The sequence below is a fragment of the Ranitomeya imitator genome, chromosome 7 (genome assembly GCF_032444005.1).
Source record: "Ranitomeya imitator isolate aRanImi1 chromosome 7, aRanImi1.pri, whole genome shotgun sequence".
Taxonomy (NCBI): domain Eukaryota; kingdom Metazoa; phylum Chordata; class Amphibia; order Anura; family Dendrobatidae; genus Ranitomeya; species Ranitomeya imitator.
The window spans coordinates 69773197-69790301 of NC_091288.1; the positions used below are offsets into that span (position 1 = coordinate 69773197).

Sequence of the window (17105 nt, forward strand, 5' to 3'; positions counted from 1 at the left end):
GGTCAAATCAGTCAACGGTTTAGCAATACTAGAAAAATTAGCGATGAAGCGACGGTAAAAATTAGCAAAGCCCAGGAACTTCTGCAGGCTCTTCACAGATGTCGGCTGAGTCCAATCATAAATGGCCTGAACTTTAACAGGGTCCATCTCGATAGTAGAAGGGGAAAAAATGAAACCCAAAAATGAAACCTTCTGAACTCCAAAGAGACACTTTGACCCCTTCACAAACAAGGAATTCGCACGAAGGACCTGGAACACCATTCTGACCTGCTTCACATGAGACTCCCAATCATCCGAAAAGACCAAAATGTCATCCAAATATACAATCATGAATCTATCCAGGTACTCTCGTAAGATGTCATGCATAAAGGACTGAAACACAGATGGAGCATTAGAAAGCCCGAATGGCATAACCAGGTACTCAAAATGGCCCTCGGGCGTATTAAATGCTGTTTTCCATTCATCGCCCTGTTTAATTCGCACCAGATTATACGCCCCTCGAAGATCTATCTTGATGAACCAACTAGCCCCCTTAATTCGAGCAAACAAATCAGACAGCAGCGGCAAAGGATACTGAAATTTGACCGTGATCTTATTAAGAAGGCAGTAATCAATACAAGGTCTCAAAGAGCCATCCTTCTTGGCCACAAAAAAGAACCCTGCTCACAATGGTGACAACGACGGGCGAATATGACCCTTCTCCAAGGATTCTTTTATATAACTCCGCATAGCGGCGTGCTCTGGCACAGATAAATTAAACAGACGGCCCTTAGGAAACTTACTACCAGGAATCAAATTAATAGCACAATCACAATCCCTATGAGGAGGTAGGGCACCAGATTTGGGCTCTTCAAATACATCCCGGTAATCTGATAAAAACTCAGGGACTTGAGAAGGAGTGGAAGGCGAAATTGACAACAATGGAACATCACCATGTACCCCCTGACAACCCCAGCCGGACACAGACATAGATTTCCAATCCAGCACTGGATTATGGACCTGTAGCCATGGCAACCCCAAAACGACCACATCATGCAGATTATGCAACACCAAAAAGCGAATATCCTCCTGATGTGCAGGAGCCATGCACATGGTCAATTGAGTCCAGTACTGAGGCTTATTCCTGGCCAAAGGCGTAGCATCAATTCCTCTCAATGGAATAGGATACTGCAAGGGCTCCAAGAAAAAACCACAGCGCCTGGCAAACTCCAAGTCCATCAAATTCAGGGCAGCGCCTGAATCCACAAATGCCATAACAGAATAGGACGACAGAGAACAAATCAGAGTAACGGACAAAAGAAATTTAGACTGTACCGTATCAATGGTGGCAGACCTAGCGAACCGCTTAGTGCGCTTAGGACAATCGGAAATAGCATGAGTGGATTCACCACAGTAAAAACACAGCCCATTCCAACGTCTGTGTTCTTGCTGTTCAGCTCTGGTCAAAGTCCTATCACACTGCATAGGCTCAGGCCTATACTCAGAGAATACCTCCAAATGGTGCACAGCTTTGCGCTCACGCAAGCGCCGATCGATCTGAATGGCCAAGGACATAGACTCATTCAGACCAGCAGGTGTGGGAAATCCCACCATGATATCGTTAAGGGCTTCAGAAAGACCCTTTCTGAAAATTGCCGCCAGGGCACAGTCATTCCACTGAGTAAGCACAGACCACTTTCTAAACTTCTGACAGTACACCTCCGCTTCATCCTGACCCTGACACAAAGCCAGCAAGATTTTCTCTGCCTGATCCACTGAATTTGGTTCATCATAAAGCAATCCAAGCGCCAGAAAAAACGCATCAACATCACGCAATGCAGAATCTCCTGGCGCAAGGGAAAATGCCCAGTCTTGAGGGTCACCACGCAACAAAGAAATAACGATTTTAACTTGTTGAACGGGGTCACCAGAGGAGCGGAGTTTCAAAGCTAGAAACAGTTTACAATTATTTTTGAAATTCAGGAACTTAGATTTATTGCCAGAAAATAAATCAGGAATAGGAATTCTAGGCTCTACCATAGGATTCGGAACCACAAAATCTTGAATGTTTTGTACCCTTGCAGTGAGATGATCCACACAAGAGGACAAACCTTGAATGTCCATATCTACTGTTAGGACTGGCGGAACGCACCAAGAGAGATGATATAGATGCGTTCGCAGTCCGGGGTCCACCGTGCAGGTGAAACCTGCTGCTAGGAAATGACAGACTATATGGCGGTATCCAAAAGTATACACGCGTGGGTTAAACCTCACCCAGCGTGAAGAAAGCGATCCTGTTGTGTCACAGGACCGCGGTACCGCACATAGAGCGCGAGCAAGTGGTCAGCGAACTTAACCCCAACAGGGATTGTAGTCCGATTAGACCCTTGCTGGCACTACACCGCTACTGGGTGTGTAAGGAAATATATAATTATAGCACCGAAGTGCGAACTGTGCCGTGCTGGCAGGTACCACAAAGCACCCAGACGTGGGTCAGGAAGCGCACACTGGCGCGTGGCACCGCACTGGCGGTCACAGCAATAGACGCTGATACGTGTGTGACACGTTGAGTGATTAGTCGGGCGCTAGATGGCAGCCATACACCATACGCGAACAGTCATACAATAGGGTAGGGGTATTTAAAGAACGACTTGCACTCACAACAAACACATGTATTAAATTGTACACTAGCGCATGGCCGTGCGGTCATGCGCAGTTTATATAGTTGCAGGACAGGAAGTGGCCACAGAAACTTTGCCCTTCCAAGACTTGCCAAGAGGACCAATAGAATGCGCTGCAGAGTCTGAGCACATGACCCTCGATCTCCAACGGGAGATCTTGCCCTGGGCATGCTCAGTGTGCGCAGACAAGGACTTAGTCCCAGAGAAGTCCACTCGCTGCTGACCAGCACTGACTTTAATGGCAGGAGCTGAAGAAGCAGCAGTAACTCTCTGAACAGAGTGAGACCGAGCAAGACGCTGGGACCGACGTCCCTGCTGAGCAGGCTCCACTGCGGCTGGATAGGAATGGGGGACCGCAGCGGAGACGGCTCGAGATTCCCCCTGTGCAGAAGCGGGAACTCGAGACCTAACATTACCCCCCCTCCTAGGGCCCCCCCTCCTTGGGCCTCGCTACGCTCGAAGGCAGCAATGAGCTGTGGGGCCCGAATGTTTTCAGCAGGCTCCCATGACCTGTTCTCTGGACCATAACCCTTCCAATCCACCAGATAGAACTTTTTGCCGCGTACCACCTTACACACCAAAATAGCGTTCACCTCGTAATCGTCCGTAGACGAACCCGATGTCCCGGCAGATGACTCGGAAAACCGGGACATGTATACGGGTTTCAAGAGGGACACATGAAAGGTGTCGGTGATACCCAAGCGAGGAGGAAGAGCCAGGCGGTAGACCACAAGATTAACCTGTTCGAGAACCTTGAAGGGACCCAAGTAGCGAGGAGCAAACTTAGTGGACTCAACTCGCAGCCTGATGTTACGGGCGGAGAGCCACACCAAGTCGCCAGGAGCAAAGGTCAGAGCGGGGCGCCGATGAACATCGGCGGAGGACCTCATTCTCTCCTTGGAAGCCCGAATGGCATCCTGAGTGCGATCCCAAATGTCCCGTGCCTCCACAGCCCAGTCTGCCACCCTGGAATCGGCGGAAGACACGGGCATGGGCACAGGTACCCGCGGATGCTGACCATAGTTAAGGAGGAATGGAGTCTGTCCAGTGGAGTCAGCTACAGCATTGTTAAGAGCAAACTCCGCCCACGGTAGCAAAGATGCCCAGTCATCTTGCTTAGCAGAGACAAAATGTCGCAGATATGTGACCAAGGTCTGGTTGGCTCTCTCCACCAACCCATTCGTCTCGGGATGATATGCCGAAGAGAGATTCAACTCGATACTGAGAAGGCGACAAAGCTCTCTCCAGAACCGAGACGCAAACTGGGGACCCCGGTCACTGACAATTTTGTCTGGCATACCGTGAAGACGGAAGATGTGTTTAACAAACAATGCTGCCAAGGCCCGTGCAGAAGGTAGCCGAGGAAGCGGCACCAAATGCACCATTTTAGAAAAATAGTCGGTGATAACCCAAATGACAGTACAGCCACGTGACTTGGGCAAACCCACCACAAAGTCCATCCCGACCATCTCCCAGGGCCTGTCTGCCACCGGCAGAGGGTATAACAACCCAGCTAGCCATTGACGGAGAGACTTATTTTTGGCACAAGAGACACATGCCCGAACGTAGTCTCCTACGTCACGAACCATATGTGGCCACCAATACATTCTCGCCAACAACTCAGATGTCCTCTTTGCCCCAAAGTGTCCACCCACTCTGGACGAATGAGCCCACGAGAGAACCTCCGGACGCAAATTGATGGGAACAAAAGTCTTGCCCGGAGGCACAGACTCAAGCGAAACCGGAGCTACGGTTCTCAGACTCTCTGAAGGGACAATGAGCCGAGGCACGTCCTCCTCCTCCACAGTTGACACCAGGGAGCGAGAGAGAGCGTCAGCACGAATGTTCTTCTCCCCGGCGAGATAATGTAGAGTGAAGTGGAACCGGGAGAAAAACAAGGACCATCTTGCCTGACGAGAATTCAGCCGCTGGGCTGTTTGTAAATAGACCAAATTCTTGTGGTCCGTGAAGACTTGGAATGGGAACTGAGCACCCTCCAAGAGATGTCTCCATTCCGAAAAGGCCAACTTCATTGCCAGCAGCTCCCTATCCCCGATGGAGTAATTTCTCTCCGCTGGTGAGAAGGTCTTTGAGAAGAAGAAGCATGGGTGCTTCCGACCTTGAGCATCCTTTTGATAGAGGACTGCTCCTGCACCAACGGATGAGGCATCCACCTCCATTAGGAATGGCTTATCCACATCGGGACGATGTAAGATGGGAGCGCTAGCAAAGTGGGACTTAATAGAAGTGAAGGCCTTGGAGACCTCTTCGGACCACAATTTAGGATTCGCTCCCTTCTTAATGAGGGATACCAAGGGAGCTACCAGGGTTGAGAAGTGGGGGATGAACTGACGATAGTAATTTATGAACCCCATAAAGCGCTGCACCGCTTTCAGAGAATGGGGTTCCTGCCAGTCCATCACTGCCTGTAGTTTGGCAGGATCCATAGCCAATCCCTGGGCCGAGATGATGTAGCCCAGGAAAGGTAAAGACTCCTGCTCAAACATACACTTCTCCAACTTGGCATAGAGGGAGTTTGCCCGTAGGAGGTCGAAGACTTTGCAAACATCTCTCCGGTGGGAGTCAATATCTGGAGAGTAGATGAGAATATCATCCAGATAGACTACGACCGAGGTGGAAAGCATATCCCGGAAGATATCGTTCACAAAGTCTTGGAAAACGGCTGGGGCATTACAGAGCCCGAAGGGCATCACCAGATATTCATAGTGCCCATCCCTGGTGTTAAAGGCCGTCTTCCATTCGTCCCCCTCACGGATGCGAATCAGGTTGTAAGCACCCCGCAGATCTAATTTAGTAAATACCCTTGCTCCCTGAAGTCTATCGAATAACTCAGATATCAAGGGCAAAGGATACTTATTCTTAACGGTGATGGCGTTAAGACCCCTGTAGTCTATGCATGGGCGCAATTCCCCATTCTTCTTCTGCACGAAGAAGAACCCTGCCCCAGCAGGTGACACTGACTTCCTAATGAATCCTCTTGCCAGATTTTCCTGGATGTACTGTGACATTGCCTCCGTCTCCGGGAGAGATAGCGGATAAACTCGACCCCGGGGAGGCTCAGCACCAGGCAAGAGATCAATAGGACAGTCATAGGGGCGATGAGGCGGAAGGACCTCCGCCGCCTTTTTGGAGAACACGTCTGCATAAGACCAATACTGCTTGGGGAGAGAGGATAGATCTGCGGGTACCTCAGTAGTAGCAACCTGAACGCACTCCCTCTGACATCTACCCCCACAAGATTCACCCCAACCCAGAATTCTGCCTGAGGACCACTCGATATGAGGAGAGTGGTACCGTAGCCAAGGTATTCCCAACAGGACCTCATCAATTCCTTCCGGAATGACAAGCAGAGAAATTATCTCCTGATGAGATGGCGACATGGACAGAGTAAAAGGGATGGTCTGGTGTGTTATCTGTGAGGGCAATGTCGACCCATTCACCACTCGCACCGTTACTGGCTGAGCAAGCATTACCAGGGGTATTGCGTGACGTTGGGCGAAGGCAGAAGACATAAAATTGCCCTCCGCCCCAGAATCCACGCAGAGCTCTACCGAGTGGGAGAATGAGCCAATAGTAATTGTCCCCTTAAAGGACAACTTAGAGGCAAACGTCGCCGTGTCTAGTGTACCTCCACCTACTACCACTAGACGCTGACGTTTCCTCGACCGCTGAGGACATCTGGTGGCTAGATGTCCTGACTGCTGGCAAACATGACAGACCCTGAGTGCACAAGCGGTCTGGGACTTAGATCCTGCTTGTGACACTTCCCTGGCCTCATGTGGCTCAGGAACCAGGACCGGAGATTCCAGAGATTTGGCGAAAGTAGGAGCCAGCCGAAACCTCTGCCTACACTGGGCTCGCTCTAAGCTCCGCTCGTTAAAACGGAGGTCAATTCGAGTGGAGACAGTTATTAACTCTTCCAGTGTGGCAGGAATCTCCCTAGTGGCCAAAGCGTCCTTTACGTGGTCAGCCAAGCCCCTCCAAAATATGGGGATAAGAGCTTTATCTGACCAATCCAGCTCAGATGCTAAGGTGCGGAATTGGACGGCAAAATGACTGACCAAGGACTCACCCTGAGTTAATGCCAGCAATTGGAGCGCAGTATCATGGGTGACTTGAGGTCCTAAAAAGACTTGTTTCAGAGCGCTCAGAAACAGCGGAGCACTCTGCACCACATGATCGCCACGCTCCCACAGCGGCGTAGCCCATTCCAACGCCCTGTCCGACAATAGAGACAGAATAAATCCCACCTTAGCCCGCTCTGTGGGAAAACGTGCAGCCAGGAGCTCGAGGTGAATAGAGCACTGACTCACAAATCCCCTACAAAACTTGCTATCACCAGAAAATTTTTCTGGCAGCGGGAGGCGAGATAGTGTCGGAACAGGGGTGGCAATGGACATAGTAGCTGCAGCCACTCTGGCAGCCTGTACAGCTACTGCAGTAACATCCACAGCTGAAGTCGCGCTCTCGAGAGCCGCCAACCTACCCTCCAGCTGCTGGATATACCGCAGAGATTGCTGTTTGTCTGTCATCACTAGCCAGACCCTGGCGCTAGTGTAATGTTAGGACTGGCGGAACGCACCAAGAGAGATGATATAGATGCGTTCGCAGTCCGGGGTCCACCGTGCAGGTGAAACCTGCTGCTAGGAAATGACAGACTATATGGCGGTATCCAAAAGTATACACGCGTGGGTTAAACCTCACCCAGCGTGAAGAAAGCGATCCTGTTGCGTCACAGGACCGCGGTACCGCACATAGAGCGCGAGCAAGTGGTCAGCGAACTTAACCCCAACAGGGATTGTAGTCCGATTAGACCCTTGCTGGCACTACACCGCTACTGGGTGTGTAAGGAAATATATAATTATAGCACCGAAGTGCGAACTGTGCCGTGCTGGCAGGTACCACAAAGCACCCAGACGTGGGTCAGGAAGCGCACACTGGCGCGTGGCACCGCACTGGCGGTCACAGCAATAGACGCTGATACGTGTGTGACACGTTGAGAGTGACTAGTCGGGCGCTAGATAGCAGCCATACACCATACGCGAACAGTCATACAATAGGGTAGGGGTATTTAAAGAACGACTTGCACTCACAACAAACACACGTATTAAATTGTACACTAGCGCATGGCCGTGCGGTCATGCGCAGTTTATATAGTTGCAGGACAGGAAGTGGCCACAGAAACTTTGCCCTTCCAAGACCTGCCAAGAGCACCAATAGAATGCGCTGCAGAGTCTGAGCACATGACCCTCGATCTCCAACGGGAGATCTTGCCCTGGGCATGCTCAGTGTGCGCAGACAAGGACTTAGTCCCAGAGAAGTCCACTCGCTGCTGACCAGCACTGACTTTAATGGCAGGAGCTGAAGAAGCAGCAGTAACTCTCTGAACAGAGTGAGACGGAGCAAGACGCTGGGACCGACGTCCCTGCTGAGCAGGCTCCACTGCGGCTGGATAGGAATGGGGGACCGCAGCGGAGACGGCTCGAGATTCCCCCTGTGCAGAAGCGGGAACTCGAGACCTAACATCTACACCTGTGTCTTGAACCACCCAAAGGTTTAGGGGAAAAGAAAGACAAAACACAGTGCAAAGAAAAAAAAATGGTCTCAGAACTTCTCTTATCCCTCTATTGAGTTGCATTAATACTTTGGGCCAGCTGTACTGTTATGACCTGGTGGTTAGGAGCACCCGGCACGACCTGATAGGTAAACTCACACAGGACAAGCTCTGGGATGTGGGATCTCTGCTGACCGCAGGCCCTAATCCTATCACACGCACTAGAAATAGCCGTGGAGCGTTCCTGACTCTCCCTAGACGCCTCTTCACAGCCTAGGAGCTAGCTAGCCCTAGAGATAGAAAATAAAGCCTACCTTGCCTCAGAGAAATTCCCCAAAGGTAAAGGAAGCCCCCCACATATATTGACTGTGAGTAAAGATGAAGTCACAAACATAGAAATGAAACAGATTTCAGCAAAGGGAGGCCAGACTTACTAAACAGACAGAGGATAGGAAAGGTATCTTTGCAGTCAGCACAAAAAACTACAAAAGACCACGCAGAGTGTGCAAAAAGACCTCCGCACTGACTAACGGTGCGGAGATGCCACTCTGCATCCCAGAGCTTCCAGCTAGCAAGACAAAATCATGATAACCAGCTGGACAAGGAAACAATGAACAAATAATAACTATCAGGAACTTAGCTTCTGCTGGAGAAGATAGGTCACCAGAAAGATCCAAGAGCGAACTGAACTAATGCAGGAACATTGACAGCTGGCATGGAGTAACGATCTGAGTGGAGTTAAATAGAGCAGCCAACCAAAGGACAAACCACATCACCTGTATAAGGAACCTCAGAAGCAGCAGCTCCACTCACAGCCACCAGAGGGAGTCCATGGACAGAACTCGCCGAAGTACCATTCACGACCACAGGAGGGAGTTCGGCAACAGAATTCACAACAGGGTGGGGATTCGAGCTTCAAATCCTAGCACCTGCCAATGCTTGTCGAGTGCTGAGCACATCCGAACACCTGGATTCTTGCATGATACCCGAATATCACTGAGCAGCATGTACGCTCATCCCTATGTATTAGCCAAGCAGCGCACCAGCATATAAAACCAGTGACTAATCATGATAACTGATCACTTTATTAAGTTCATAAACAACAAGGAAATAGAAGCATTTTATTACCTTGTAACAAATTATGTGAAATTCAAGATTATTTTTGACCAGATCAATGAATGGCTTGAGGTGCTAGAACATCTGTAGCAGTGTTTACTGGAGATTGTTAACACCATATTGAATTATATCTTTCATTTTAATGTATATGTGGTACTAACTAGATGCATTGATAGTAATTGCAGACAAGTGATCTAGAAGAGCAGAATATACTCCTATATTGAGGACATACCACTAGCGTACTGTATGCCAAATTTTCTCTCCTCCAGCTATGGCTCAAATTACGCAACGAGGAATCATTACACACGAGAAGAACAGGGACTACTGCGATTATCCAATGACTAGCCTAGAAAAATCAATGCACTGACCTAAGGGGGTATTTCTACTGCTTCTTTATTCTTGGCTTTCTTGTATTTTAAAGACGTGTTTGAAGTGAACAACTCAAAATGTCCCTCCAGTGATTTGGCCAAGCAAACAAGTCCGAATCCCATCCTCCCCGAGCAAACACCAGCTCCATTTCAAAGGCACTGGTTGCTATTTGCAACTGATCAGAGAAGAGATCAAAACCAGATTGGAAAGAGCAGCCCCAGGGACCGGCCCTTGTTTGTTGTCAGAGAGTGCTGTCATCATCCTGCAGAGATCAGCTCTGTGCTCAATAACACAGGTCACACAAAGCCAGCTGTAGCTGTGCACACCTGAGCGTAGCCCCAAGCACGCTGCCCCAAATCTAATTGTAGCATGCTTCAGGAGGAGGTAGTTAATCCTCTGGGGGGATTTTATGTTTTGCCCCCTTAATAATATATCTTAGTACGCATTGGTGTTGAAGACTTCTTTTTACATTGAATTGGCTACATTGTAAATATTTACAATCAGTATTTACTGCATGTGACTATGAGGCAGATGTATCAGTGATAATCTCTACATTGTTATTTAGGGTATGGTTTTGTGTATGCCATAAGTCTGTTGTAGTTTTAGCAAGTACAATTTTTTAAAAATTTTTTCATAAAGCTTATAGTATTTTCTACTATACCGTCTGTATTCGGTTCTTGATGGTTTATATCATTTCTTGCAGTCATTTGGTAACAACATTCATGGATTAACCTCAGAGGATAAAAATCTGTACGTGATCAAGTGATGGATGCACAGGTACAAGGCTGGTTAGAAGAGACAGGTCTGATAACGGGACAGAAACTTTAACAAGTCATGCACCTTCTGTGTCTATCACACTGAAAAACATTGATTAGCTGAAGCCAGAATACTTCTTTGTAGGAAATCTGTCACCTATTCTGAGAGCAAAATGATGTAAGGGCAGAGACCTTGATTACAGTGATGTGTCACTTATTTAGCTGTCTTGCTGTAGTTTTTTTATAAAATTGCTGTTTTATCAGCAGCTGATTTTGACTAGAGGACTAGAAGACCTACTTTGAGGTAGTTCAAGCCCCTCCCCCGCCAATGAATGGAAGATTCCTGCCTATGCATAGTGTACATAGAAAGCTGACAATCAATTGTGGTCGGTGTTATACAGAGCTCAGCATTCAGAGAACCGATAGATAAGCAGCAGATAACTAAAGACTCAGTAAAGTAAGTGACACCATGCTCGAATCAAGGTCTCTGCCCCTATATTATGCTGGTCTCAGATGGAGTAGCAGTAATCTAGTGTCAGATTATTTACAATCACCTTTGTCTAATGTGACGTGTTTTATTTTCAGCTGGATGTCCTCTTGTATGTAAATAATACCATATATTTTGTATTTACCTGCTACACCTTATAAATATTTCTGTTATATGTTAATTAATTGAAGACTTCATTGTTTATACCCAAAGGCTATAAAGCACAGCTTCTTAAATGTTCTTGAATTTTTAAAAATGTAGCTATGAGCATGAAACAGTCTAAGTAGAAACATCCCTGTAGTATACTCTTCATTCCTCAGCACTCCTGCGGCACGGCTGCGGTGGTCTCCATCAGTCTTTGCTCACGTCATGCAGTGATCTGATACCATACAACAGATTCACTCTAAATAAGGACAGCCAGAATATTTTATTTTTAATCAATGAATGACTTTGTGTGCTGCTTCGCAAACTGTGAGGCTGGCCACAACAATGACTTGCCCCATAGTTGGGGGGAGAGGAGGCAGTTTTCATAGAAGTCACCATATGGTGTACAGTCCTTTCTTGAGCTGCAATGTCTATAGTTTATCATCATAAAAGTCTCATTTTGGCACTTTTTTTATTTTATACTGTAGTCAGGAGAGATATTTTTAAGTTTAGCAGATGATGCGACCCAGATGCCATCATGGTCTGTCTGGTGAGACCCGAGTAGAATAAGGTTGAGAAGCCCTGACCTAGTGGAGGCCGAGTTCGGGTGCACATTGTACAAAGATCTATATGGGCTTCACATTGCTGCAGCTTGCTGGCTGTTTTTACTGAATGTAGCGTTCAGTGTGATGAATCTTCTTCCATTTCCAAGTTCCCGATAAATAAATATCATTAAGGGAGCGTTCTGCAATAGTTGTTTCACCAATAGAATGGAGTTAGACATGAATTCCCTCCCTTTAAATAGTTATATTTTCCAATTAAGTGAATAGTTATTTGTATTGTGCACTCACTCCCCGTTCTCCGTCATCACCGCCAACTAACATTTCTCACCGGCTTAAGCAATGCATTTAACCTATCCTTCTTTCTTTACAGTAGACTGAATTGTGTCATTAATCTGTGACTTGCGTAACAATAATCTGGTGATTTGTGAGCTTAGTTAAGTTTTCACAGGGTGTATTAATCAAAGTATATAAGCATGCAATTCTGGCATTAATGTTTTTAAAAATGTTAAAGAGAACTTGTCATGTCCCCAAACACTACTAACCTGAAGAAATAGGGTTAATCTGCAGTTTAATGGCGTTACAATGCTGCCTGGCCGCTCTACTGGGAGAAAATCAACTCTGTTCCTCCCAAGAGCCGCCAGCTTTCAGTCATAGAGGCGTGTATGGAGAGACAGCATGGTGAGCAGAAGTTAACATCCTGAAATGTTGATCCAAAGCTTGCTCTGCAGCACATCTGGACAGAGAGAGCTGTCAATCAAAGTGTTGGGGCATGCTTACAGCTTCCGCCCACCATACACGCCTCTATGACTGAAAGCTGGAGGCTCCCGGGGGAGGAGAGTTCATTTTCTCCCAGTAGCAGCACTTCCAATATGATGACTAGGCAGCAATGTAACACTATTAACCTGAAGATTAACCCTAGGGTTTTGGGACATGACAGCTTCTCTTTAAACAATTGTATGAAGCCCCTGTGTCATGATCCCAATGGCAGGGGATCACTAAAGGACAAGCACAGATACAAACAAGCTCTAGGGCGATGGAACCTGAGCTGACCGCGACCCTGAACCTAACACACAAATAAAAGTAGCCGGGGAACGTGCCTACGATGATCCTAGACGTCTCGCTCCAGCCGAAGATCTAACTTCCCCTATTAGAAGAAACACAGACCTCTCTTGCCTCCAGAGAAATCCCCCACAGAAATAGCAGCCCCCCACATATAATGACGGTGAAATGAGAGGAAAGCACATACGCAGTATGAAAACAGTTTCAGCAAAATGAGGCCCGCTAAAGCTAGATAGCAGAGGATACAAAAGTGAACTGCGCGGTCAGCGAAAAACCCTTCAAAAAACCATCCTGAAATTACTTGAACTCATGTGCCAACTCATGGTACATGAGGAGCAATTTCAGCCCACTAGAGCAACCAGCAGCAAGAATCACATATCTGCAGGCTGGACTAAAAACCAAATAAAGCAAAACACCAAAACAGGAAAATCCAAACTTAGCTTGACCAGAAGGTTCTAGGAGCAGGGAGCAGAGGTAACAAGACACACTGGATACATTGATAACCGGCGAGGAAATGCCAGCAAAGCCAGGTTAAATAGGAAACTCCCATATGCTGATGGAACAGGTGGAACCCAGAAACCCAGGAAAGACAAGTCACCCAGTACCATCAGTAACCACCAGAGGGAGCCCAAAAACAGAACTCACAACAGTACCCCCCCCTTGAGGAGGGGTCACCGAACCCTCACGAGAACCACCAGGGCGACCAGGATGAGCCCTATGAAAAGCGCGAACCAAATCATCAGCATGAACATCCGAGGCAACCACCCAAGAATTATCCTCCTGACCATAACCCTTCCACTTGACCAAATACTGGAGTTTCCGTCTGGAAACACGAGAATCCAAGATCTTCTCCACAACATACTCCAATTCTCCCTCCACCAGCACTGGAGCAGGAGGCTCAAGCGAAGGAACAACAGGTACCTCATACTTCCGCAACAACGACCGATGAAACACATTATGAATAGCAAACGATGCCGGGAGATCCAAACGAAACGACACAGGGTTAAGAATTTCCAAGATCCTATAGGGACCGATGAACCGAGGCTTGAACTTAGGAGAAGAGACCTTCATAGGAACAAAACGAGAAGACAACCACACCAAGTCACCAACAAGAAGTCGAGGACCCACGCGGCGACGGCGATTAGCAAACTGCTGAGCCTTCTCCTGGGACAACTTCAAATTGTCCACCACATGACTCCAAATCCGATGCAACCTATCCACCACCATGTCCACTCCAGGACAATCAGAAGGTTCCACCTGACCAGAGGAAAAACGAGGATGAAACCCCGAATTACAATAGAAAGGAGAAACCAAGGTAGCAGAACTAGCCCGATTATTAAGGGCAAACTCGGCCAACGGCAAAAAGGTAACCCAGTCATCCTGATCAGCAGAAACAAAACACCTTAAATAAGTTTCCAAGGTCTGATTAGTTCGTTCAGTCTGGCCATTCGTCTGAGGATGGAATGCAGACGAAAAGGACAAATCAATGCCCATCTTAGCACAGAACGTCCGCCAAAATCTAGACACAAACTGGGATCCCCTGTCAGAAACGATGTTCTCAGGAATCCCATGCAAACGAACCACATTCTGAAAAAACAGAGGGACCAACTCAGAGGAGGAAGGCAACTTAGGCAAGGGTACCAGATGAACAATTTTAGAAAAGCGATCACACACAACCCAGATGACGGACATTTTTTGAGAGACAGGGAGATCCGAAATAAAGTCCATGGAAATGTGCGTCCAAGGCCTCTTCGGGATAGGCAAAGGTGACAACAATCCACTGGCCCGAGAACAGCAAGGCTTAGCCCGAGCACAAACCTCACAAGACTGCACAAAAGAAAGCACATCCCTCGACAAGGAAGGCCACCAAAAAGACCTGGCCACCAAGTCTCTAGTACCAAATATTCCAGGATGACCTGCCAACGCAGAAGAATGGACCTCGGAGATGACTCTACTGGTCCAATTATCCAGAACAAACAGTCTCTCAGGCGGACAACGATCAGGTTTACCCGCCTGAAACTCCTGCAAAGCACGTCGCAAGTCTGGGGAGACAGCAGACATAATCACCCCATCCCTAAGGATACCAGAGGGCTCAGAATTTCCAAGGGAGTCAGGCACAAAACTCCTAGAAAGAGCATCCGCCTTCACATTCTTTGAACCTGGCAGGTATGAAACCACAAAATTGAAACGAGAGAAAAACAGTGACCAACGAGCCTGTCTAGGATTCAGACGCCTGGCAGACTCAAGGTAAATCAAATTTTTGTGATCAGTCAAGACCACCACACGATGTCTAGCACCCTCTAGCCAATGACGCCACTCCTCAAATGCCCACTTCATGGCCAAAAGTTCCCGATTACCAACATCATAATTCCGCTCAGCCGGCGAAAACTTTCTAGAAAAAAACGCGCATGGCTTCATCACTGAGCCATCGGAGCTTCTCTGTGACAAAACCGCCCCCGCTCCAATCTCGGAAGCATCAACCTCAACCTGAAAAGGGAGCGAAACATCTGGCTGACGCAACACAGGAGCAGAAGAAAACCGGCGCTTAAGTTCCTGAAAGGCCTCCACAGCCGCAGGAGACCAATTAGCAACATCAGCACCCTTCTTAGTCAAATCCGTCAAAGGCTTAACAACCCTAGAAAAATTAGTTATAAAACGACGATAGAAATTAGCAAAGCCCAAGAACTTCTGTAGACTCTTAAGAGATGTAGGCTGCGTCCAGTCACAAATAGCCTGAACCTTGACGGGATCCATCTCAATAGTAGAAGGGGGAAAAATATACCCCAAGAAAGAAATCTTCTGGACTCCAAAGAGACACTTTGAGCCTTTTACAAACAAGGAATTGGCCCGCAGGACCTGAAACACCTTCCTGACCTGCTGAACATGAGACTCCCAGTCATCAGAAAAAAACAAAATATCATCCAAATACACAATCATAAATTTATCCAGATATTCACGGAAAATATCGTGCATAAAGGACTGGAAGACTGAAGGAGCATTAGAAAGTCCAAAAGGCATTACCAAATACTCAAAATGGCCCTCAGGCGTATTAAATGCGGTTTTCCACTCATCACCTTGCTTTATTCGTATAAGATTATACGCACCCCGAAGATCAATCTTAGTTAACCATTTAGCCCCCTTAATGCGAGCAAACAAATCAGTCAACAATGGCAAAGGATACTGATATTTTACGGTAATCTTATTCAAAAGACGATAATCTATACAAGGCCTCAAGGAACCATCTTTTTTGGCCACGAAAAAAAAGTCTGCTCCCAAAAGGGGACAAAGATGGACGGATATGTCCCTTTTCCAAGGACTCCTTAACATAATCCCGCATAGCAGTATGCTCTGGCACTGACAGATTGAACAAACGACCTTTAGGAAATTTACTGCCTGGAATTAAATTTATAGCACAATCGCAATCCCTGTGAGGAGGAAGCGAACTGAGCTTAGGCTCCTCAAAAACATCCCGATAGTCAGACAAAAACACAGGAATCTCAGAAGGAGTAGATGAAGCGATAGAAATCGGAGGTGCATCATCATGAACCCCCTGACAACCCCAGCTTAACACAGACATTGATTTCCAGTCAAGGACTGGATTATGAGTTTGTAACCATGGCAGACCAAGTACTAGAACATCATGCAAATTATACAGTACCAGGAAGCGAATCACCTCCTGGTGAACGGGAGTCATACGCATGGTCACTTGTGTCCAGTACTGAGGTTTATTCATAGCCAAAGGTGTAGAGTCAATTCCCTTCAAAGGAATAGGGACTTCCAGAGGCTCCAGACTAAACCCACAGCGATTGGCAAATGACCAATCCATAAGACTCAGGGCAGCGCCTGAATCCACATAGGCATCGACGGAAATGGATGATAATGAACAAATCAGAGTCACAGACAGAATGAACTTAGACTGTAAAGTACTAATGGCAACAGACTTATCAACCTTTTTTGTGCGTTTAGAGCATGCTGATATAACATGAGCTGAATCACCACAATAAAAGCACAACCCTTTTTTCCGCCTATACTTTTGCCGTTCACTTCTGGACTGAATTCTATCACATTGCATTATCTCAGGTGACGGTTCAGACAACACCGCCAAATGATGCACAGGTTTGCGCTCCCGTAAACGCCGATCAATCTGAACAGCCATAGTCATAGACTCATTCAGACCAGCAGGCGCAGGGAACCCCACCATAACATCTTTAATGGCCTCAGAAAGGCCATCTCTAAACTTTGCAGCCAGAGCGCACTCATTCCACTGAGTAAGTACCGACCACTTCCGAAATTTTTGACAATAAATTTCTGCTTCATCTTGCCCCTGAGAGAGGGCCAACAAAGCTTTTTCAGCCTGAATCTCTTGGTTAGGTTCCT

General features: G+C 47.3%; 1 protein-coding gene across 2 annotated transcripts in view; it reads left to right on the forward strand.

Annotated features, from left to right (window-relative positions):
• Positions 1 to 17105, forward strand: part of ERBB4 (erb-b2 receptor tyrosine kinase 4) — a 1426503-nt gene that overhangs the window by 1365168 nt on the left and 44230 nt on the right. The gene's annotated exons all lie outside the window — the stretch shown is intronic.